Source organism: Pogoniulus pusillus, chromosome 15, assembly GCF_015220805.1.
Source record: "Pogoniulus pusillus isolate bPogPus1 chromosome 15, bPogPus1.pri, whole genome shotgun sequence".
Lineage (NCBI taxonomy): Eukaryota > Metazoa > Chordata > Aves > Piciformes > Lybiidae > Pogoniulus > Pogoniulus pusillus.
In genome coordinates this window covers 22,217,632-22,240,297 of record NC_087278.1, presented here as the reverse complement: position 1 = coordinate 22,240,297, position 22,666 = coordinate 22,217,632, and the positions used below count along the sequence as shown (strand labels likewise).

The 22,666-nt window shown below is 49.7% G+C and overlaps 1 protein-coding gene across 1 annotated transcript in view; it reads right to left on the bottom strand.

Annotated features, from left to right (window-relative positions):
• The window catches only part of CACNA1C (calcium voltage-gated channel subunit alpha1 C), a 600,430-nt gene that overhangs the window by 275,179 nt on the left and 302,585 nt on the right, over positions 1-22,666 (bottom strand). The gene's annotated exons all lie outside the window — the stretch shown is intronic.

Below are 22,666 nucleotides of genomic sequence, written 5' to 3'. Positions count from 1 at the left end.
CAGGTAAGGTTCCCTCTCTCACAGTCCACCCACACACCTCTGCCTGGGTACAGCTAAGACACGAGGCTTGCCAGAGGGCTCTCCTCCTCACACTTGCAGCCAGGCTGACAGACAGCAGCAGCAAATTGCAATGAGGGTCTGCACCTCACTGCCTTTGCTTTGGCAGGAGCTGGCAGTGCACAGGCCTGTGCAGAGGAGGAGCTCTCTGCAGAAGATGCTGTCAAACGCTGCCAGCCATCGGAACAAACTGCAGCCAGAGCGTTTCTGCCACCGGAGAGCAATCACTGCTGGGTGCAATAGTGGGGAGAGAGACAAGGACAAATAAAGAGAGTGGAGCACCTGAGACTGATGCAATGTGTCAAACTGTGCCTTCTTTGGGATTGCCTTTGCTCTTGCTGGGGAGTAAGTAGGCTGAATATTGGTGATAAATGATTTACAGCCCAGGGATGACTAACGCCTGAGGCTTTTAGTCATTCCAGCAGGAATCTGCAGGGCCCCATGAAATGCAGGCTGTAATTAAGCACATCCAAACAAAGTCATTTCCAGTGACAGTGTAGCCTGATTGAGGACGAGTAAGCAGGTTTTTGAGCCAGTATACAGGCTCAGTGCCTCCCATCTCTGGGGTTTTTAGTCCCAATGTAGAACAAGGGTGCTGCACTTTGGCTACAACAACCCCATGCAGAGATACAGGCTGGGGTCAGAGTGGCTGGAGAGCAGCCAGACAGAGAGGGATCTGGGGGTGCTGATTGATACCCACCTGAACATGAGCCAGCAGTGTGCCCAGGTGGCCAAGAGAGCCAGTGGCATCCTGGCCTGCATCAGGAATGGTGTGGTCAGCAGGAGCAGGGAGGTCATTCTGCCCCTGTACTCTGCACTGGTTAGACCACACCTTGAGTGCTGTGTTCAGTTCTGGGCCCCCCAGTTTAGGAGGGACATTGAGATGCTTGAGCGTGTCCAGAGAAGGGCGACGAGGCTGGTGAGAGGCCTTGAGCACAGCCCTACGAGGAGAGGCTGAGGGAGCTGGGATTGGTTAGCCTGGAGAAGAGGAGGCTCAGGGGAGACCTTATTGCTGTCTGCAACTACCTGAGGGGTGGTTGTGGCCAGGAGGAGGTTGCTCTCTTCTCTCAGGTGGCCAGCACCAGAACAAGAGGACACAGCCTCAAGCTGTGCCAGGGGAAATTTAGGCTGGAGGTGAGGAGAAAGTTCTTCCCTGAGAGAGTCATTGGACACTGGAATGGGCTGCCCGGGGAGGTGGTGGAGTCGCCATCCCTGGAGCTGTTCAAGGCAGGACTGGACGTGGCACTTGGTGCCATGGTCTGGCCTTGAGGTCTGTGGTAAAGGGTTGGACTTGATGATCTGTGAGGTCTCTTCCAACCTTGGTGATACTGTGAAGAATATCAGTGTTGCAAAAGTAGTAGGGACCTCCACTTAAGTAGGAGGTAAACTGCAGCATTAGGTAATCACTACAAAGGTGCTGCATGGCAAACTGAGTTGGAAATAAGTATGTCAAAGGGAGATGACAGCAAAAGGAGCCTAGAGCCCTAGGAGGTTAAACTACAAAGCTGTTAAAAGTACACATTAAAGAAGTAAAAATCTGAGATAAATTCAAACTCCAACACCTCAGACACCCCTGGCCAGAACTTAACAGAGTATCCAGCAAGGCAAGCAGGCAGGACACTCTCCTCACAGAATCTGGCAGGGTTGGAAGGGACCACAAGGATCATCTAGTTCCAACCCCTCTGCCATAGGCAGGGACACCTCACCCTAGATCAGGCTGTCTAGAGCCTCATCCAGCCTGGCCTTAAACACCTCCTGGGATGGGGCTTCCACCACCTCCTTGGGCAACCTGTTCCAGGTGAATAACTTCTTCCTAACAACCAGTCTGAACCCATCCATTTCTAGCTTTATTCCATTCCCCCCAGTCCTGTCACTTCCTGACAGCCTAAAAAGTCCCTTCCTAGCTTTCTTGTAGCCCCCTTAAGATACTGAAAGGCCACAATAAGATCACCTGGGAGCCTTCTCCTCTCCATACTGCACATCTCCAACTTCCTCAGTCTCTCCTCATAGCAGAGGTGCTCTGATCATCCTGGTAGCCCTTCTCTGGTCACATTCCAGCACATAAGCCATGCTGACTGTACCAAATCACCTCTTTGCTCTTCTTCTGCCTCAGTAGGGTCTCCAGGAGGATCTGCTCTATGATTGTACCAGGCAGAGAGTTGAGACTGACTGGCCTGTTCTTTCTTGGCTCCTCCTTCCTACCCTTTTTGAAAGTGGGGGTGATGCTTCCCCTTTTGCAGCCAGTGGGGATTTCTCCAGACTTTTTATTTCCAGCTCCAAGATGCAAATCACAGAATTAACCAGGTTGGAAGAGACCTCCAAGATCATCCAGTCCAACCTAGCACCCAGCTCTAGCCAGTCAGCTAGACCATGGCACTAAGTGCCTCATCCAGGCTTTTCCTGAACACCTCCAGGGACAGTGACTCCAGCACCTCCCTGGGCAGCCCATTCCAATGCCAATCACTCTCTCTGCCAACAACTTCCTCCTAACATCCAGCCTAGACCTCCCCTGGCACAACTTCACACTGTGTCCTTTTGTCCTACTGCTGCCTGCATGGGAGAAAAGACCAACCCCACTTGGCTACAGCCTCCCTTCAGGTAGCTGTAGACCTTTGTAAGAAAAACCTTTGTAGATTTGAAGGAAGAAAATTAGAATCATAGAATCAACCAGGTTGGAAGAGACCTCCAGGATCATCCAGCCCAACCTAGCACCCAGCCCTAGCCAGTCAACCAGACCATGGCACTAAGTGCCTCAGCCAGGCTTTGCTTGAACACTTGCAGGGATGGAGACTCCACCACCTCCCTGGGCAGCCCATTCCAATGCCAATCACTCTCTCTGCCAACATCTTCCTCCTAACATCCAGCCTAGACTTCCCTGTCCCTCTGCCCAGTGGAACCCAGGCATGAATGGCACTTACACAGGATACAGCAGCACAAAATAAGGAGGTTTACAAACAAATCACCTTAGCCTCTGACAGATGCCCACCTTAATATCTCCTATTCAGCCTCAGGTAATTAGCAGCTTGCTAGCACCCTGCTGATCACAGGATATTAAAAAGGCAGGACCACAAAAGGCAATTTCTCCTTCCTCTGCATGTTCCCATTAGCCTGCTCTTTTCCATGACCATTCGAGAGTAGCAGGCACATGTTTGTGCTTTCAAAGATTGTTTTCCCTCACACAGGCATTCACAATACTGGGGAATACTGCAGGCATTTAGTGCAGGCAACACCTAAACCAGAAATGCTGCAGTTATCTGATCCAATTGCTGAGCTTTTCAATGTGCCTGCAGCACAGAATCTGACCACTGTTGTCCCAGCTGGAGACAGATCACCACACCAAAAATTACCCTCCCCTTTGAACTCAGAGAAGGATCTAACAGCACACAGTACTCCTGGCTACTGTGGCCTCAGTCTGTTGTTTTATTTAGCAGAGGGACTGGCACAGAAGTGGTAACCACTGAGAGTTTAGCCATGGTCTTGGGCACAGAAAACAGCTCCAAAATGGCTTGAAAACTCTTAGAAGGCTCTAACCTGCCAGTTCTTCCCCTTCCATTGCTGCTGGAGACTGCAGTGATACTAATTGATGTACAAATCTGGGCTCCTCAATTCAAGAGAGATGTTGAGGTGCTGGAAGGTGTCCAGAGAAGGGCAGCAAGGCTGAGGAGGGGCTTGGAACACAAACCCTGTGAGGAGAGGCTGAGGGAGCTGGGGGTGTGCAGCCTGCAGAAGAGGAGGCTCAGGGCAGACCTCATTGCTGTCTGCAACTACCTGAAGGGAGGCTGTAGCCAGCTGGGGTTGGGCTCTGCTGCCAGGCAACCAGCAATAGAACAAGGGGACACAGTCTCAAGTTCTGGTGGGGGAGGTCTAGGCTGGATGTTAGGAGGAAGTTGTTGGCAGAGAGAGTGATTTGCATTGGAATGGGCTGCCCAGGGAGGTGGTGGAGTCACCATCCCTGGAGGTGCTCAAGCAAAGCCTGCCTGAGGCACTTAGTGCCATGGTCTAGTTGACTGGCTAGGGCTAGGTGCTAGGTTGGACTGGATGAGCTTGGAGGTCTCTTCCAACCTGCTTGATTCTATGATTCTATGATCTCTAAGGTCTCTTCCAGCCTAAGCCCTTCTACGAATTTCATTGAAGTAACTGCACCAATGCAATCAAAAGACCAAGAAAGCAGATGTGTGAGAAGATTCTGGAATGATTTTGTTTGGGTGTTTTGTAAAGTACTTAACAGTGCAGAGAGCAGCCACTAACAAGTTCCCATCTCACTGGGTTTAGGAGCCTCATTCCTTTTTGCCTCTGAAGATGCTCAGAGCAACCCCAGACTGCTCTTTTCTTATTGTAATAACACTGTGTGTTGAACCATGTTATTGAGGTAATAACATGCCAAAAGACTACACAGAGAGGCACAGCTACACTAACACACAGATATATTCATCTATACACACACACAACTACAAGCTGGTTGAATGAATTTACTGCAATGCTCTAGTTAAGAGCTATTAAAAAACCTCAGCTCTATAAAAGCCTCTGAATTGAACATAAGATACAGAATGCTGAGCAGGGCTGGGGGGTGTGGGGGAAGAGATTTTATGATCCTCTGCATTTAAAGCAATGATTTCAGGATCTAAAACTGAAGGAAAATAGTGCAGAAATTAAATAGTGCAGGTAATCCAAGGCCATTTCAGAGAGCTACTTGCATTTAGCCTTGAGAACCTGAGAAGCCTACCAGCTACTCTGTGTTCCCTGCTATCATTACACCATAAAGCTCAAGAGCCCTCGGGAGCACAGTGTAACTCACACAGCACAATTGGGTTTCCAAGAACCAGGGTTGCAGCCCCAGTTCTGATGCCACCTTGTCCAGTGAACTCACTGATGTAACTCAACCACCCCTTGCCTCAGCTTAGACAGCACAGGAGACCCTGTTGCCCTCAGCAGCTGTAGAATTTGCCTCTCTAAAGTGAGTATCTGCATTTCTAGTTGCTCAGATTCCACCAGTGCCCCTTGTTCTGTCACTGGGCATCACCCAGCAGAGTCTGGCTCTTTACATATTGATAACCATGACTGTGGTCACCTCTCAGGCTCCTCCTTGCCAAGCTCCAAGCCCCAGCTGCCTCAGGCTCTCCTCCTAAGGAAGATATTCCACTCCCTTCAGCATCTTTGTGGCTCTGGGCTGGACTCTCTCAAGCAGTTCCCTGAGGTCCTTCATGAACTGAGGGGCCCAGAACTGGACACAATATTCCAGATGTGGCCTCAGCAGGGCAAAGTAGAGAGGCAGAAGAACCTATCTCAACCTACTACCTTGTAACACATGGCAGAATAGCACTGGCCACCAGAGCACATTGCTGGCTCATAATGGGGATGGAAGGATGCCCATGAGTGGAAGGAGAGGAAGGACAGAAGCTGTATCAAAGTGGCCAGTCTGTGGTGCACACACAGATATTCTGGGACTGGCTGAGTTTGGTTTCTTGTAGCTCTAGGAGGTGAGCATCAGTGAGCCTAGCTGCTGGATTAGCCAACAATTAGCACTGCCTAGAAACAAACTGCACATCGTTGTACTCCTAGCAAAGAAGCAAACCCTGAGTGTTGAGGCTCTGAGAAGCACTTCCAACAGAGGATGACTCTCTAATCCCAGTGCCTTCTGAAGACCTCATAGCTTTGTTCCTGTTCTGAACGTTCTAACTGCACCCAATGACAGAACCATAGAATCATAGAATCAACCAGGTTGGAAGAGACCTCCAAGATTATCCAGTCCAACCTAGCAATTAGAAACCCAAGGAAATTATTCTGGGGTGCCATGAGGCTTTTCTCCTATCAGGAAAAGTGAGTAGACCAGTGATGGTTCTAAGAAATCCTCCTCAGAATGTAGCCAGGTGGGGGGTGGCCTCTTCTCCCAGGCAACCAGCAATAGAACAAGGGAACACAGCCTCAAGTTGTGCAGGGCAGGTTTAAGCTGGATATTAGGAGGAAGTTGTTGGTAGAGAGAGCGATTGGCACTGGAATGGGCTGCCCAGGGAGGTGGTGGAGTCCCCATCACTGGAGGTATTGAAGCCAAGCCTGGATGAGGTACTTTGTGCCATGATCTGGTTGACTGGATAGGGCTCTCAAATCTCATACACCACAGTCTAAAGGGTTTACCATATAAAATACAGTCACTTAAAGTCTTCTCAGTCTTTGCTGTCTCTCTCTGCTCAGCATGTTACAACCCACATAGAATCAGCAAAGTTGGAAGAGACCTCCAAGATCATCCAGTCCAACCTAGCACCCAGCCCTGGCCAATCAACCAGACCATGGCACTAAGTGCCTCATCCAGGCTTTGCTTCAACACCTCCAGGGACAGCAACTCCACCACCTCCCTGGGCAGCCCATTCCAATGCCAATGACTCTCTCTGACAACAACTTCCTCCTAACATCCAGCCTAGACCTCCCCCACCACAACTTCACATTGTGTCCCCTTGTTCTGTTGCTGCTTGCCTGGCAGAAGAGACCAACCCCACCTGGCCACAGCCTTCCTTCAGGGAGTTGTAGACAGCAATGAGGTCTGCCCTGAGCCTCCTCTTCTCCAGGCTGCACACCCCCAGCTCCCTCAGCCTCTCCTCGTAGGGCTGTGCTCAAGGCCTCTCCCCAGCCTCGTTGCCCTTCTCTGGACACACTCAAGCATCTCAATGTCCCTCCTAAACTGGAGGGCCCAGAACTGAACACAGCACTCAAGGTGTGGTCTAACCAGTGCAGAGTACAGGGGCAGAATGACCTCCCTGCTCCTGCTGGCCACACCATTCCTGATGCAGGCCATGATGCCACTGGCTCTCTTGGCCACCTGGGCACACTGCTGGCTTATGTTCATGCTTCTAACAAAGCATCTTCTCTCTCAGAAAGATCTTTTCTCTTCTCAAAAATGATCTGATCCTAGAAGCTTTTGAGTAGAACTGGTGCATATTCAGACTACAATCTAGTCTAAATAGGGGAGAGTTTTGCTACTCATTTCAGCATTGAAAGTATTTTTCCTGCCCAGGTAGGTCAGAAATGGCCTGCAAGCAGAATTTTCCATTATTCTTCATCCTCTTTATAACTTCTCAGGTAACATTAAAGAATTTGAAACCTTGCCTGGCAGGGAGAACCCCCATTTGAAGAGGGCACCACCATTTACTGAGCTGCCACGAGGACTGGCACTGCCTCTCTTGAATAAGCTCCTCACATAGGTGATGGTTTTAGAAGAGAACAAGGCTGGCAGGGAAAAAGACAAAGACAGCCAAAGAAATGCACTGGGGCAGGTAGCATGGGATCAGAGGAGAGAAAACACAGGTTCCAGAAACCAGAGCCACAGCCAGCACAGTTTGAGCCCTCTGTGAACCACCCCCAACTACTGAGAGCCACAAGAGACACCCTCCCCACCCCCACCCCAAGAAATCTAGCCCTGAGTCTTTGATAAGCCACTGAGCAGAGACTTCTCTGACCACTCCCAAGACCTCATCAAATCCCACTTTGGAAATGCTTCTATCAAAAAAATTATAATCCAATCACTGCTGTGCATTTTATGATGCTCTAATTTATGGCTTTAATCTCCTACAGCTCTTTCCTAAGTGTTTGTGCAGGGCAGTGATGCCTGACAGGGAATGCTTTATAAAGAAGTGGAATTTATGACTATTTACAACCTCTCCCTCTTGGAAGTTTGCTGAGCAACTATAAATTGGTCCCACAGTTCAGGGTTCTAGGGTTGAGGTCTTTGTCTTCATGCATTGATAGCAACACACAATGCACACAAGCAGGAGAGCAAGAGACAGTGTGCATGTGTGTGACCTTTTCCTTTCCATGAGTCACTTAAGGGCATATTTAACATTCTGTTCACACTGCTCATGGCAGAGAGGAAAACAGAAGTGAAGGGAATGAAAAATGAAAAGTCCTTGCAGCTTCTGCATCTCAGCCTCTGTCTTGCCTTTTCTGGGGCAAAGGTTTGCAGTCTTTTGTTTACTACCCCTGAGTTAAGTTCCTTTTTGGGCTGCTTGCTGCTTGAATGGACAGGGCACGTGAAATGAGGCAGCTCTAAGGACCTCTGACAACCAGCACATAAAAACTCGGTTTATTTCCTTAATGGAACTCTAATTGGTAATTAAAAACATGCCTGTGACCTGTGCACTACCCAGAGAACAGAAATGGACCTGATTTTAAACAGACAAAGCTGAGGAGGCTGCAGCCCTGCAGAGCAGCTAAGATTGCCTCCAGGCAAGGAGAAGTGAAAGAAACACTTCAGAATTCAGCAGATTTTGCTAATTTAGGCTAAGCAAAAGAAAAAACCCAACCCAAACAACTGAGAGTGTCCTTGCCAATTCTTTATTCCCTTGGTTGACTCCCACTAGGCACTCTGCTGACCCTCACTGTAGCAGCTGCTGATGTTGAAACAGACCTAGGGACAAAAAGCTGGCAAAGGGAACTGGGATTCTTGGCTGCCCCTAAGCCTGTCAGACTGCACAATTGCTGCACTGACCAGGTTGGAAAAGAACTTTGAGATCATAGAGTCCAACCTATCACCTAACACCTTCTAATTAGCTAGACCATAGAATAGAATCATAGAACCAACCAGGTTGGAAGAGACCTCCAAGATCATCCAGTCCAACCTAGCACCCAGCCCTAGCCAATCAACCAGACCATGGCACTAAGTGCCTCAGCCAGGCTTTGCTTGAACAGTTCCAGGGATGGTGACTCCACCACCTCCCTGGGCAGCCCATTCCAATGCCAATCACTCTTTGTGTGAAGAACTTCCTCCTAACATCCAGCCTAGACCTCCCCTGGCATAACTTGAGGCTGTGCCCTCTTGTTCTGTCACTGCCTGGCAAAAGAGACCAACCTCACCTGGCCACAACCTCCCTTCAGTTAGCTGTGGAGAGCAATGTGGTCACCTCTGAGCCGCCTCTTCTCCAGGCTGAGCATCCCCAGCTCCTTCAGTCTCTCCTCATAGGGCTGTGCTCCAGCCCCCTCACCAGCCTTGGTGCCCTTCTCTGGAGACATTCAAGCACCTCAACATCTTTCTTTAATTCAGGAGCCCAGAACTGGACACAAGACTCAGCACATATTTGCACAGTCTCAAGTTGTGCCAGGGGAGGTCTTGGCTGGGCCCCTTCAGTTCAAGAAGGACCTCAGGGAACTGCTTGAGAGAGTCCAGCCCAGAGCCACAAAGATGCTGAAGGGAGTGGAACCTCTTCCTTAGGAGGAGAGCCTGGAGGGAGCTGGGGCTTGGAGAGGAAGAACCTGAGAGGTGACCTCAGTCATGGTTATCAATATGTGCAGGCTGAGTGCCAAGAGGCTGGAGCCAGGCTCTGCTGGGTGATGCCCAGTGGCAGGACAAGGGGCTCTGGTGGCAGTTGAGCCATAGGAAGTTCCATGGAAGCATGAGGAGGGTTTTTTTTTCCTGTGAGGGTGTCAGAACACTGGAAGAGGCTGCCATGGGGTGTTATGGAGTCTCCCTCTCTGGAGACATTCGAGACCTGCCTGGATGTGTTCCTGTGTGACCAGGCATAGGAAATCCTGCTCTGGCAGGGGAGTTGGACTGGATGAGCTTTGGAGGTCCCTTCCAGCCCCTGGCATTCTGTGATTCTGTGAAACAGGCCAGAGGCTAATCAAGCCAAGTTGAATTCAAGAGAGCATTCCAGGATGTCAGTAACATTTCTGGCCTTTTCACTGTCCAGACTTTAACACTTTAAAATAGGTTTTTAGATTTCTCTATACAAGAATAAAGATTTGCCATAAGGCTTTAACCCCAGGGATCTTGGCTGCCTCCCTCTGGCATGAAAACTGATAGCTCACTACAGATTTTTCACTTGCCAAAAGTGGCATGCGTGCAGTGTTTGTTCCTTATTAATGCCTGAACTTCATTAGGAGTAATTCTTTCTTGGGTTTAATTACTTAAATGCATTAGCATTCATTAACCCCTTTCAAAGCTGCTTCTATTATTTCCCTCACAGCAGGGCAGAGGGGCAAGAGAACCATTCTTGACCTACTACCCACAGCCCTTCTAATACATCCCAGAATGGCACTGGCCCTCCTTGCCTCCAGAGCACATTGCTGGCTCATGGACATTCTTCCACCCATGAGGACCCCCAGGTCCTTTCCCCTTTCACTGCTCTCCAGCAGTTCAGTCCCAGCCTATCCTGACCCATGGGGTTGCTCCTTCCCAGGTGCAAGACTCCACACTCATCACAAGGCATACTTTTCATACATGCCCTGGCTTCAGGGGTGACTTTGTCTTCTGCAAGCATTGGAGGCTGTGAGCATCTCCAATGAAAGGGAAAAAAATCCAATTTCAGATGATCTCTCTTAAAAAAAACCAAACCTAAACCCTCCCCACAATCAGAATTCCCTTTCACCACTTGCAGCCAAATCCTTCTGACACCCATGGCACAGGAGGTCACTTCTGGTGAAACCATCTCCCAAAGCTCAGCCACATTTCCTGCAGGTCAGGCTAAACACAGCATGGGGCTGGCAAGCATCTTCCCAAGGGGGCTTTGCATGTCAAAGACTCTGAGTCCACCTAATGAAAATAAGATGCTACACACTCTGTGTTTCCACTTGCTCTGCTCCCGAGGCTCCCTGTCTCTTCAATCACCCTCAGGCACTAAGCAGACAGGACTCATATTAACCTGCCTGGAAATTATTTTTAATGCCATTAATGTTAGAGGCTGCTGTCCTGGATGTCTTCCAAGTTTTCCATCCTCACTAGTTGTTCTGAGCCATCTTTTGCCTTGCTGCTGCCTGAGCTCACACCACAGCAGTAAAAGGCAGCCAAGGCTTGCACAGGCAGGGCAGCAGTGGGTTTTTGTACACACTCCTCACAGCCTCTGCACAGGGTCATCCCACCACATCTGTTGGCTTTTTATTCCTCCCTTTCCCCCCACTCTGCTTTCTGTACATTTTAGAGTTGGGGCTGTTCAGCCTGGAGAAGAGGAGGCTCCCAGGTGACCTTCTTGTGGCCTTTCAGGATCTGAAGGGGGGCTACAAAAAACCTGGGGAGAGACTTTTTAGGCTGTCAGGTAGTGATAGGACTGGAGGGAATGGAACAAAGCTGGAGGTGGGGAGATTCAGATTGGATGTTAGAAAGGAATTCTTCAATGTGAGAGTGGTGAGAGTCTGGAATGGGTTGCCCAGGGAAGTGATTGAGGCTCCATCCCTAGAGGTGTTCAAGGCCAGGCTGGATGAGGCTGTGGCCAACCTGATCTAGGGCAGAGTGTCCCTACCCATGGCAGGAGGATTGAAACCAGATGATTATTGTGGTCCCTTCCAACCCTGCCTGACTCTGTGATAGTGAGGTTGGGCTCATTGCTGCCTGTGCAAAACTGGCAGAGGCTGAATGAATGGCTGGATGCCATTTGAAGACAATTATTCTGCTCTCACATTGTTACATCCCAGCCAAACATGCAATGATTGCTGTGTTTACCTGAATGCTACCATGTCACACTCAGAAACAGACAATCAAAACAGCGAGAGAGTCCAAGGGAGGGCTGCTGAAGGGACTGCAGCACTGCCTGGTGAAGAGAGGCTGAGAGCCCTGGGGCTGATCAGTCTGGAGAGGAGAAGGCTGAGAGGGGATCTGAGCAATGCCCATGAATAGCTGAGGGCTGGGGGTCAGGAAGGAAGGGACAGAACAGCCTCTGCTCACTTGTGCCCTGGCACAGGACAAGGGGCAAGGGATGGAAGCTAAAGCACAGCAAGCTCCAGCTCAGTAGGAGGAAGAAGTTCTTTACCGTAAGAGTGCCACTTGCACAGGCTGCCCAGAGAGGTTGTGGAGGCTCCTTCTCTGAATCCTTTCCAGCCCTGTCTGTTCCCGTGCCACCTGTGCTGGATTCTCTGGCCCTGCTCTGGCAGAGGGGGTTGAACTGGAAGAGCTCCAGAGGTCACTTTCAAACCTCTGACATCCTGTGATATATATTCAGTAGAGTAAATATTCCTTCAATGAATGGTCTGGCAACTGCAGTTAAAGCTTTTCAAATACATTGTGTGATCAGCTTAAACTTGCTTTGGGGGGGGGAAAAAAAATGAGGGAGTGAAAAAACAGATTTTGCAGACCAAAAAAACCTCTCATGGAACAGATTTTACATCAAGTCCTTCTTTGGACACAGTTTCCACTAGCTTTTAAAAAGCCTGCATGGGAAAGAGCTGCATAACAAGACAGTGAAGTACAGAAAGCTTTGGCCCTGCCACACCAGAGATATACTCAATTGAAGTGTGCAGACTTCAGGGAGTTTAGCATTTCCTTTTAATTGTCTCCCAGCTGTGCTAAGGCAGTGCTGTGCCACTGCTGGAGCTCAACTGGTTGAAGATCAGAATGAAACAGAATAAGCTGCTATTGCAGAAACACAGAAATAACCAGGTTGGAAAAGACCTCTAAGATCATCAAGTCCAACCTATCACCTAACCCTTCTAATCAACTATCAACCAGGTTGGAAAAGACCTCTAAGATCATCAAGTCCAACCTATCACCTAACCCTTCTAATTAACTATTAACCAGGTTGGAAAAGACCTCTAAGATCATCAAGTCCAACCTATTACCTAACCCTTCTAATTAACTATTAACCAGGTTGGAAAAGACCTCTAAGATCTTCAAGTCCAACCTATCACCTAACTCTTCTAATCAACTATTAACCAGGTTGGAAAAGACCTCTAAGATCATCAAGTCCAACCTATTACCTAACCCTTCTAATTAACTAAACTATTAACCAGGTTGAAAAAGATCTCTAAGATCATCAAGTCTAACCTATTACCTAACCCTTCTAATCAACTATTAACCAGGTTGGAAAAGATCTCTAAGATGATCAAGTCCAACCTATTACCTAACCCTTGTAATTAACTAAACTATTAACCAGGTTGGAAAAGACCTCCAAGATGATCAAGTCTAACCTATTACCCAACCCTTCTAATTAACTAAAGTAGTAACCAGGTTAGAAAAGACCTCTAAAATCATCAAGTCCAACCTACTACCTAACCTTAATTAACTAAACTAGTAACCAGGTTGGAAAAGATCTCTAAGATGATCAAGTCCAACCTATTACCTAACCCTTGTAATTAACTAAACTATTAACCAGGTTGGAAAAGATCTCTAAGATAATTGAGTCCAACCTAACACCTTCCAATTAACTAACCCATGGCACTAAATGCCTCATCCAGCCTCTTTTTCAACACCTCCAGGGATGGTGACTCCACCACCTCCCTGGGCAGCCCATTCCAATGCCAATCACTCTCTCTGCCAACAACTTCCTCCTAACATCCAGCCTAGACCTGTCCAGGCACAGCTTGAGGCTGTGTCCTCTTGTTCTGTCACTGCTTGCCTGGCAGAAGAAACCAACCCCATTTGGCTATAACCTCCTTTCAGATAGCTGTACACAGCAATGAGCTCTGCCCTGAGCCTCCTCTTCTGCAGGCTGAACACCTCCAGCTCCCTCACCAGCCTTGGTGCTTTTCTCTGGACACATTCAACATCTCAACATCTTTCTTAAACTGAGGGGCCCAGAACTGGACACAGGACTCAAGGTGTAACCTAATCAGCCACAGAACAGCCTACAGAATGGCAAACAGAAAACACTGGAGTGGTGAAGGCCAATATTGCTATCCCTCTTCCATTCTGTTTTGACTGTCTTTGGTACCTTTAGTCACACAGGAAGGAGTGCAGGTTTCATGGGTAGTTAGCATTGCTAAGTCCACAGTTTGATGCTCTGACTGCAAGGACAAACACAGCAACCTAAGGCTTTTAGGAGAATAGCTCAGAGAGAAAAGGACCTTATAATCACAGGCTCACAGGATGTTAGGGGTTGAAAAGGACCCAAGGAGATCATCAACTCCCCTGCCAGAGCAGGACAATCCTATCTAACACAGATCACAGAGGAACACATCCAGACAGACCTGGAAAGGCTCCAGAGAAGGAGACTCCACAACCTCTCTGGGCAGCCTGTGCCAGTGCACATTGGGACCCTTACAGTAAAGAAGCTGCCCCTTGTGTTGAGCTGGAACCTCCTGTGCTGCAACTTACACCCATTGCTCCTTGTCCTATCCCAGGGAGCAGTGAGCAGAGCCTGTCCCCCTCTCCTGACTCCATCCCTCAGGTGTCTATAAACATTTATCAAATCCCCTCTCAGTCTTCTCTTCTCCAGACTAAACAGCCCCAGGTCCCTCAGCCTCTCCTCATCAGGCAGTGTTCCAGTCCCCCAACCATCCTTGCCCTCCACTGGACCCTCTCCAGCAGATCCCTGTCCCTCAAACTGGGGAGCCCAAAACTGAAGGCAGTACTCAAGATGAGGTCTGACCAGGGCAGAGCAGAGTGGGAGGAGAACCTCCCTTGATCTGCTGGACACACTCTGCTGAGCGGACCCCAGGACCCCGCTGGCTTTCTTGGCCACAAGGGCACACTGCTGTCCCATGGACAACTTGGTATCCATGGGGACTCCCAGGTGCCTCTCCAGCAGTCACTTCCCAGCCTGTACTGGTGCAGTTCATTATTCTTGCCCAGGAGCAGGACTCTGCACTTATCCTTGTTGAACCTCAGTGGTCGCTCTGTGCCCAGCTCTCAGCCTGTCCGGATCTCGCTGTCATTCCCACATCCTCTGTTCCACTCTCCCCTGCTGCCTCACTCAGCTCTAATGCAACCTGTTTTTTTTCCCCCCACAAGGAGATGAAAATAAAAGAGGCAGGAGGGGCTATGAACCCACTGGCCTATGGCAAAGGCCATAAAATAAAACAATTAAGAGAAACTCTTTCATTTTATTTAGCTTCCTTTCTGCAATCATTCCCTCCTGACCAGTTCATTTACCAAGAGCTGATGCCATTAGATTTGCTGTATTATATTATCTTTAGTTGGGTTGTCACACAGAAATGAGAGTGAAATCTCTTGTAGAACTTGCCAGATGAGAAACTGGCAGGGCTAAATTGATGCTCAGTGGGCTGGAGTACCTCTGCTATGGAGACAGGCTGAGGGAGTTGGGGTTATTCAGGCTGGAAAGGAGAAGGCTCTAAGGAGACCTTCTTGTGGCCTTCCAGTATCTGAAGAGGGCTAAAAGAAAGATGGGGAGGAATTTTTTAGGGTGTCAGGTAGTGATAGGACTGGGGGGAATTAATCCAAGCTAGAGGAGGGGAGATTGAGATTAGATGTTAGGAAGAAGTTCTTCACCATAAGGGTGGTGAGAGACTGGCACAGGTTGCCCAGGGAGGTGGTGGAAGCCTCATCCCTGGGTGTTTTTAAGGCCAGGTTGGATGTGGTTCTGGGCAACCTGCTCTAGTGTGAGGTGTCCCTGCCCATGGCAGGGGGGTTGGAGTTGGATGATCCCTTAAGGTCCCTTCCAACACTGACAATTCTGTAAATTGAGAGGCTCACAGGATATTAGGGGCTGGAAGGGACCCAAGGAGATCATCAAGCCCAACTCCCCTGCCAGAGCAGGACCACACAATCTAGCACAGATCACAGAGGAACACATCCAAATTATTCCACAAGGCTTCTAGAGGTGATTGAAAGGATGAGATTTGCAGGAATAAGTTTGCCTCATCACCTTAGTGCTTGAGACCTTCCAAAAAGGCTCCAAGGGTCAATCACAGAGGGCTCCAGGTCATGCTTTTACAGAACAAGCACAACAAAGCAAACAACATGCTGGGCTGTGCAAGCAAACATACCAGAGGCACTGAAAAAGCCCTTTGGATGTACACAGCAGGGGTGAAAGTTCTGCTGAAAGGCTGCGAATGAAGGAATAAAAGGAGGGACTGGAGAGAGACCAGGGGAGAGCAACAGGGTTCTTCTGGAGAGCAGAAAAACTACCTGAGGGAAGTACTGACATGAGGCTGCTCAGCAAAGGCAAGAGGCAAGGCAGGCAAGAGGCAAGGCAGGCAAGAGGCAAGGCAGGCAAGAGGCAAGGCAGGCAAGAGGCAAGGCAGGCAAGAGGCAAGGCAGGCAAGAGGCAAGGCAGGCAAGAGGCAAGGCAGGCAAGAGGCAAGGCAGGCAAGAGGCAAGGCAGGCAAGAGGCAAGGCAGGCAAGAGGCAAGGCAGGCAAGAGGCAAGGCAGGCAAGAGGCAAGGCAGGCAAGAGGCAAGGCAGGCAAGAGGCAAGGCAGGCAAGAGGCAAGGCAGGCAAGAGGCAAGGCAGGCAAGAGGCAAGGCACAAGGCAGCTCTAGACCACTGCTAAGAGGCAGTGAATAACCTGTTTGGCTTTGCAGCCACATTACAAAGGTTTAGGGTGGACATTAAGGAAACCTTTCCTTGGTATGCTGCTATTTGTGACAGGGCTGTGTCAGAGTACACTGCTTGGGAGAGCAAAGACTTGAAATAACTAGAGGTTAGGTTCTCACATGGGGCAGAATCACTACACAGCCTCCCAGTGTATCTTCCATGCCTAGCTTGGCTCTAATAGATGTCAGTGTCCGAAAGATGCAGGCAGATTCGCCTCACTGGAGAGGCAAACTATGGGGTTTGGACAGAAAGACACCAGGAAAGGGCCCTTCTGTTCTCATGAGTGAATAGCCTTTCAAAATGGCTTTGGCACCCATGCAGCTAAGGCAGTTCCAGGCAAGAAATCTGTTAGGCATCTGAGATGTCAAGGACTGCCCACAGATGTCATCGCTTGAGAAAGGAGCTCAAAAGCTCTCACAGGGGAAAGAGAATTCAGGCTTCTCCCCAGGGCTGACCAGCTTAGAAATGCCATTGTGATTGCACTGGAATGGAGTGAGCTTTCCCCTTCTCACAGCTTAGAAACCCCTGAAATGAAGATTATGCTCTGGAGGCTGAGTTAAGCAGGGGGATTTTGCCCTCTCTGAGAAGGGAAAGCATTAATGGAACCACTCTTAAGCATTATTGTTCTGACTGATTCTCATCAGGGCTGGCAATGTTTATGGCAGAAGTTTCTGTTCCCCAGTGGAACTGCCTCTGAGGGGCATTTGGGAACATGACCTTGTGAGTGTTCAGTCTTCTTTTGATCTCTTCCTTGGGGTGCATAGAACCCCTGCAGCAGAAATCCATGAGCTCTGCTGAGCATATTTTTAATTAAGCCTGTACTTAGAGAAATTTGGGGATTAGTGGACTGTTGAACTCCTTATGTCTCTGGTGCAATGCTGGACTTGCCTTGTTACAAGCAGCAGAGAAAGAGTTGGCATCTGTGGAGAATTTGGCTTATGCCACTGAAGCTACAGATTGCCACAGAATGAGAGAATCAGGCAGGGTTGGAAGGGACCACAAGGATCAGCCAGTTCCAACCCCCCTGCCATGGGCAAGGACACCCTACCCTGAAAACCACCTAAAAATGTACCATGACAGCTTCTTTACCACAGAATCATAGAATCAACCAGGTTGAAAGAGACCTCCAAGATCATCCAGTCCAACCTAGCACCCAGCCCTGGCCAATCAACCAGACCATGGCACTAAGTGCCTCAGCCAGGCTTTGCTTCAACACCTCCAGGGATGGTGACTTCACCACCTCCCTGGGCAGCCCATTCCAATGCCAATCACTCTCTCTGACAACAACTTCCTAACAACATCCAGCCTAGACCTCCCCTGCCACAACTCCAGACTGTGTCCCCTCCTTCTGTTGCTGCTTGCCTGGCAGAAGAGCCCAACCCCACCTGGCTACAGTCTCCCTTCAGGTAGTTGTAGACAGCAATGAGGTCTGCCCTGAGCCTCCTCTTCTGCAGGCTGCACACCCCCAGCTCCCTCAGCCTCTCCTCACAGGGCTCTAATCCAGGCCCCTCACCAGCTTTGTTGCCCTTCTCTGGACACCTTCCAGCACCTCAACATCTCTCTTGAACTGAGGAGCCCAGAACTGGACACAGCACTCAAGCTGTGGCCTGAGCAGTGCTGAGCACAGGGGCAGAATAACCTCCCTTGTCCTACTGGCCACACTGTTCCTGATGCAGGCCAAGATGCCATTGGCTCTGCTGCCCACCTGGGCACACTGCTGCCTCATCTTCAGCCTACTATCTACCACCACCCCCAAGGTCCCTCTCTGCCTGGCTGCTTTCAGCCACTCAGTCTCCAGCCTTTAGCACTGCTTGGGGTTGCTGTGGCCAAAGCGTAGAACTTGGCCTTGTTCAATCTCATCCTATTGGCCTCTGCCCACCCATCCAGCCTGTCTAGGTCCCTCTGCAGGGCTCTCCTACCATCCAACAGCTCAACACCTGCTCCTAGCTTGGTGTCATCTACAAACTTACTGCTGCTGGACTCAATCCCCTGGTCCAGATCATCAGTAAAGATACTGAACAGGACTTGTCCCAGCACTAATCCCTGGGGGATGCCACTAGTGCCAGCTGCCAACTGGATGTGGCATCTCCATAACTTGGAACCTCAAAGGCTCCTTAGGAAAACTTCCATCCAGACCAATTTAATAAGATGCAATATTAACATCCCAGTGGCTTTTCCCTCATGAGTGAGAAGAGTCTCTCTGTTTGGACTCATTCCTGCTGGACAGGCTGTGTTTATCTCAAGTAGAGAAATTCCCATCCTCTGCCTTTATTTTGACTGTTGAGCCTTTATTTCCTTTGTACCCTGAGCTCTTAAGTGGCTTTGCCTCATTTAAAAGCTCTATCTCTGCCCAGCATGCCTGTGGAGAGCTGCTTAATCCCTCTCTATATTCCCAATCTGCCTGCAAGGAAGGCAGAGCATTCCTGGATCTTTAAAGGGAGGTGACACAAAAAACCTTCCTCTTTTATTAATGGAAAAGAATCCCTTTGCTATTTCATAACCCCATAAAAACCAAACACCTCACACCAGCAAAAAGACTCCAAACAACCTCCAAAGCCTCCTCCTTTTGGGTCTTATCCTTTATTTCCTGCTTTACTCAGTTCTGGCTGATTGGTTATTAAGTGCCATGACATATGAGTCACGCAGGATCTAGGGCACAGGATGTGTTCAGAGCTGCTTAATCATGCTCTAATACTTCACATGCACACTTGTTTATTAGATAATAGAGCTGGGCATGATATTTACATTGGGCTATATTCATTCAGGATGTTAATGCTAGAAGGGCCAGAGAATGATACATAAAAATGATGCAGGTAAATGAGGAGGAGAAAAAAGCTAAACCAAAGCATGAGAATCATAGAATCAACCAGGTTGGAAGAGACCTCCAAGATCACCCAGTCCAACCTAGCACCCAGCCCTAACCAATCAACCAGACCATGGCACCAAGTGCATCATCCAGGCTTTTCTTGAAGACCCCCAGGGACGGTGACTCCACCACCTCCCTGGGCAGCCCATTCCAATGCCAATCACTCTCTCTGCCAACAACTTCTTCCTAACATCCAGCCTAGACCTACCCTGGCACAACTTCAGACTGTGTGCCCTTCTTCTATTGCTGCTTGCCTGGCAGAAGAGCCCAACCCCATCTGGCTACAATGTCCCTTCAGGTACTTGTAGACAGTAATAAGATCACCCCTGAACCTCCTCTTCTGCAGGCTGCACACCCCCAGCTCCCTCAACCTCTCCTCATAGGATTTGTGCTCCAGGCCCCTCACCAGCTTTGTTGCCCTTCTCTGGACACCTTCCAGCACCTCAACATCTCTCTTGAATTGAGGGGCCCAGAACTGGACACAGCACTCAAGGTGTGGCCTGAGCAGTGCTGAGTCCAGGGGCAGAATAACCTCCCTTGTCCTACTGGCCACACTGCTCCTGATGCAGGCCAGGATGCCATTGGCTCTCTTGGCCACCTGGGCACACTGCTGCCTCATCTTCAGCTTACTGTCTATCAGTACCCCCAGGTCCCTTTCCTCCTGGCTGCTCTCCAGCCACTTAGTCCCCAGCCTATAGCACTGCTTGGGGTTGTTGTGGCCAAAGTGCAGAACCCTGCACTTGGCCTTGTTCAGTCTCATCCCATTGGCCTTTGCCCACCCATCCAGCCTGTCCAGGTCCCTCTGCAGGGCTCTCCTACCTTCCAAGAAGAAGCAGAATTTGCATTCAGATCTCCCCTCAGACTAACTTAAGCTCAGCATAGATTCCTTCTCATGGCTCATGCCTAGTTCATGGTGTCTCTGGTTTTGCCCAAATGTAGGCAACCTTTCTACACCTTAGATTTTCCTCAAAAGTGCCCCTAAAACTCCTTCACAGTGTATGCAGACAGAGGTCTGTGCAGCAAATTGTGACTTAGGCTGCCTGTTTTAAGAAGTGCAGGGAAAGTATAGGCTGATGTTAGGAGGAAGTTGTTGGCAGAGAGAGTGATTGGCATTGGAATGGGCTGCCCAGGGAGGTGCTGGAGTCACCATCCCTGGAGGTGTTGAAGCAAAGCCTGGATGAGGCACTTAGTGCCATGGTCTGGTTGATTGGCCAGGCCTGGGTGCTAGGTTGGCCTGGATGAGCTTGGAGGTCTCTTCCAACCTGGGTGATTCTATGATTCTATGTGCCTCCAAGTGCACAAAGAAAGGGACAGCCTATCACAGAACCAGGCTGGGAAGGAGCTCTGAGATCAAGGCCAGCCATTCTGCCCACTCTACCAAGTCTGTCTCTATACCACATCCCCAAGCACCAGCTCTAGATGGCTTTTAAACACATCCAGGGATGGCACCTCCACCACCTCCTGCCCTGCAGCCTGTGCCAGGGCCTCGCAATCCTTTTCTAATGTCCAGTCTAAACCTCCTCTGGTGCATCTTGAGGCCATTGCCTCTCCTTCTCTCATTAGTTACTAGTGAGAGGAGATCAGTGCCTACTTCTCTGCAACCTTGGCCTCTTTTATTGTAGTCCAAACACCCTCGACTGCTGCTCACAGCCTTGCTCTCCAGCCTCTCACCAGCTCAGTCACCTGTCCCTGAACCCTTCCCTGTTCCTGCTCCAGCCTGGAAGGCGTCCAGAGAAGGGCAACAAAGCTGGTGAGGGGCCCAGAACATAGCCCTGTGAGGAGAAGCTGGGGGTGTGCAACCTGCAGAAGAGGAGGCTCAGGGCAGAGCTCATTGCTGTCTACAACTACCTGAAAGGAGGCTGCAGCCAGGTGGGGTTGGTCTCTTCTGCCAGGCAAGAAGCAACAGAACAAGGGGACACAGTCTCAAGTGGTGCCAGGGGAGGTCTAGGCTGGATGTTAGGAGGAAGTTGCTGGCAGAGAGAGTGATTGGCATTGGAATGGGCTGCCCAGGGAGGTGGTGGAGTCGCCGTGCCTGGAGGTGTTCAAGCAACCTGGATGAGGCACTTGGTGCCATGGTCTGGTTGATTGGACAGGGCTGGGTGCTAGGTAGGACTGGAAGAGCTTGGAGGTCTCTTCCAACCTGCCTGATTCTATGTTCTTGCCTGTACTTATCACAGCACTCGAGGTGCAGCCTCACCAGCACTGAGCACAGAGGCACAGTCACCTCCCTCTCCTGCTGGCCACTCTGTTTCTATGCACTGTTTCTCTTGGGCACCTGGGCATGCTGCTGGCTCATACTCGTCCTCCTTTCAATCAGTCCCCCCAGGCCCTTTTCCTCCACACAATTCTCCTGCCACATCCCCAGGCTTGTAGTATAGCATGGGGTGGTTGTGGCCAAGGTGCAGCACCTGGCACTTGGCCCTGTTGAAGCTCATAGAGCTGACTTCAGTCCAATCTATCCCTGTCCCTCTGCAGAGCTTCCCCACCCTGTAGCAAGATCGACACTCCCACCTAATTTCACATCCCCTGCAAACTTACTGCAGGTGCATTTGATCCTCTCATGCAAGCCATTGATAAAGAAATGGAACAGGACTGGCCCAAGTACTAAGCCTGTGTGAAAGCACAGAACATTTCCCCTCCTTTCCATTGCCTTTAGCTCTCCTACAGCACAGCAGACAGCTTTTGAAAGAGCACCCAGGAGGAAGCTAATCTGTCTCAAGGTGAGGCAGATGATGGCAGCACTGTATGCAGTGGTGGGACCTGAATGGCAATGAAAAGACAATTTAGCCTGAGGGTTCCACTTTGAAGAATCCCTACCTTTTTTTTCATGGATAAAAAAACCAATAAAGAGCTAAATAAGATTTCTTGTCTGTGAAATCTACCCAGGAATGACAAAGCTACACAGACAAGACAGAAGAAGAGAACAGAAATGAGTTGTACTTAACATAAGCAAGGAGCTGTGAGCCCAAGCCATGTGTGCAGAGCAAAAACAAGAGCAGAAAGCAAAGCTATTTGGCTATGCTCTCCTGGAACTACAGACAACTCAGCTTGCTCTGGAAGGGCCTGAAGGCAATTTACCACAGGGAGTGAGTCAAGGCAGCTTTGCATGAGGGAGTTGTGTTGCAAAGTGCTAGCAGTGAGAAGAGATTCCGACGTTAAGGAGGTCGTTTGCTGTCTCCTGAGACCCTTTGTGTTGATAGAAGACAACATAGAGGACTACAGCAAGAGCAGTTACAGAAGCAGGGCTGAGCTGAGATGCTGCTTTACAAATTAACTGCTTGGTACTTCAGGTCTTGGTACAGAATTGTGTGTTCAGAGGCTCACAGGATGTGAGGGGCTGGAAGGGACCCAAAGAGATCATCGAGTCCAAGACCCCTGCCAGAGCAGGACAATCCTATCTAACACAGATCACAGAGGGACACATCCAGACAGACCTGGAAAGGCTCCAGAGAAGGAGACCCCACAACCTCTCTGGGCAGCCTGTGCCAGTGCTCTGTGAGCCTTACAGTAAAGAAGTTCCCCCTTGTGTTGAGGCAGAACCTCCTGTGCTGCAGCTT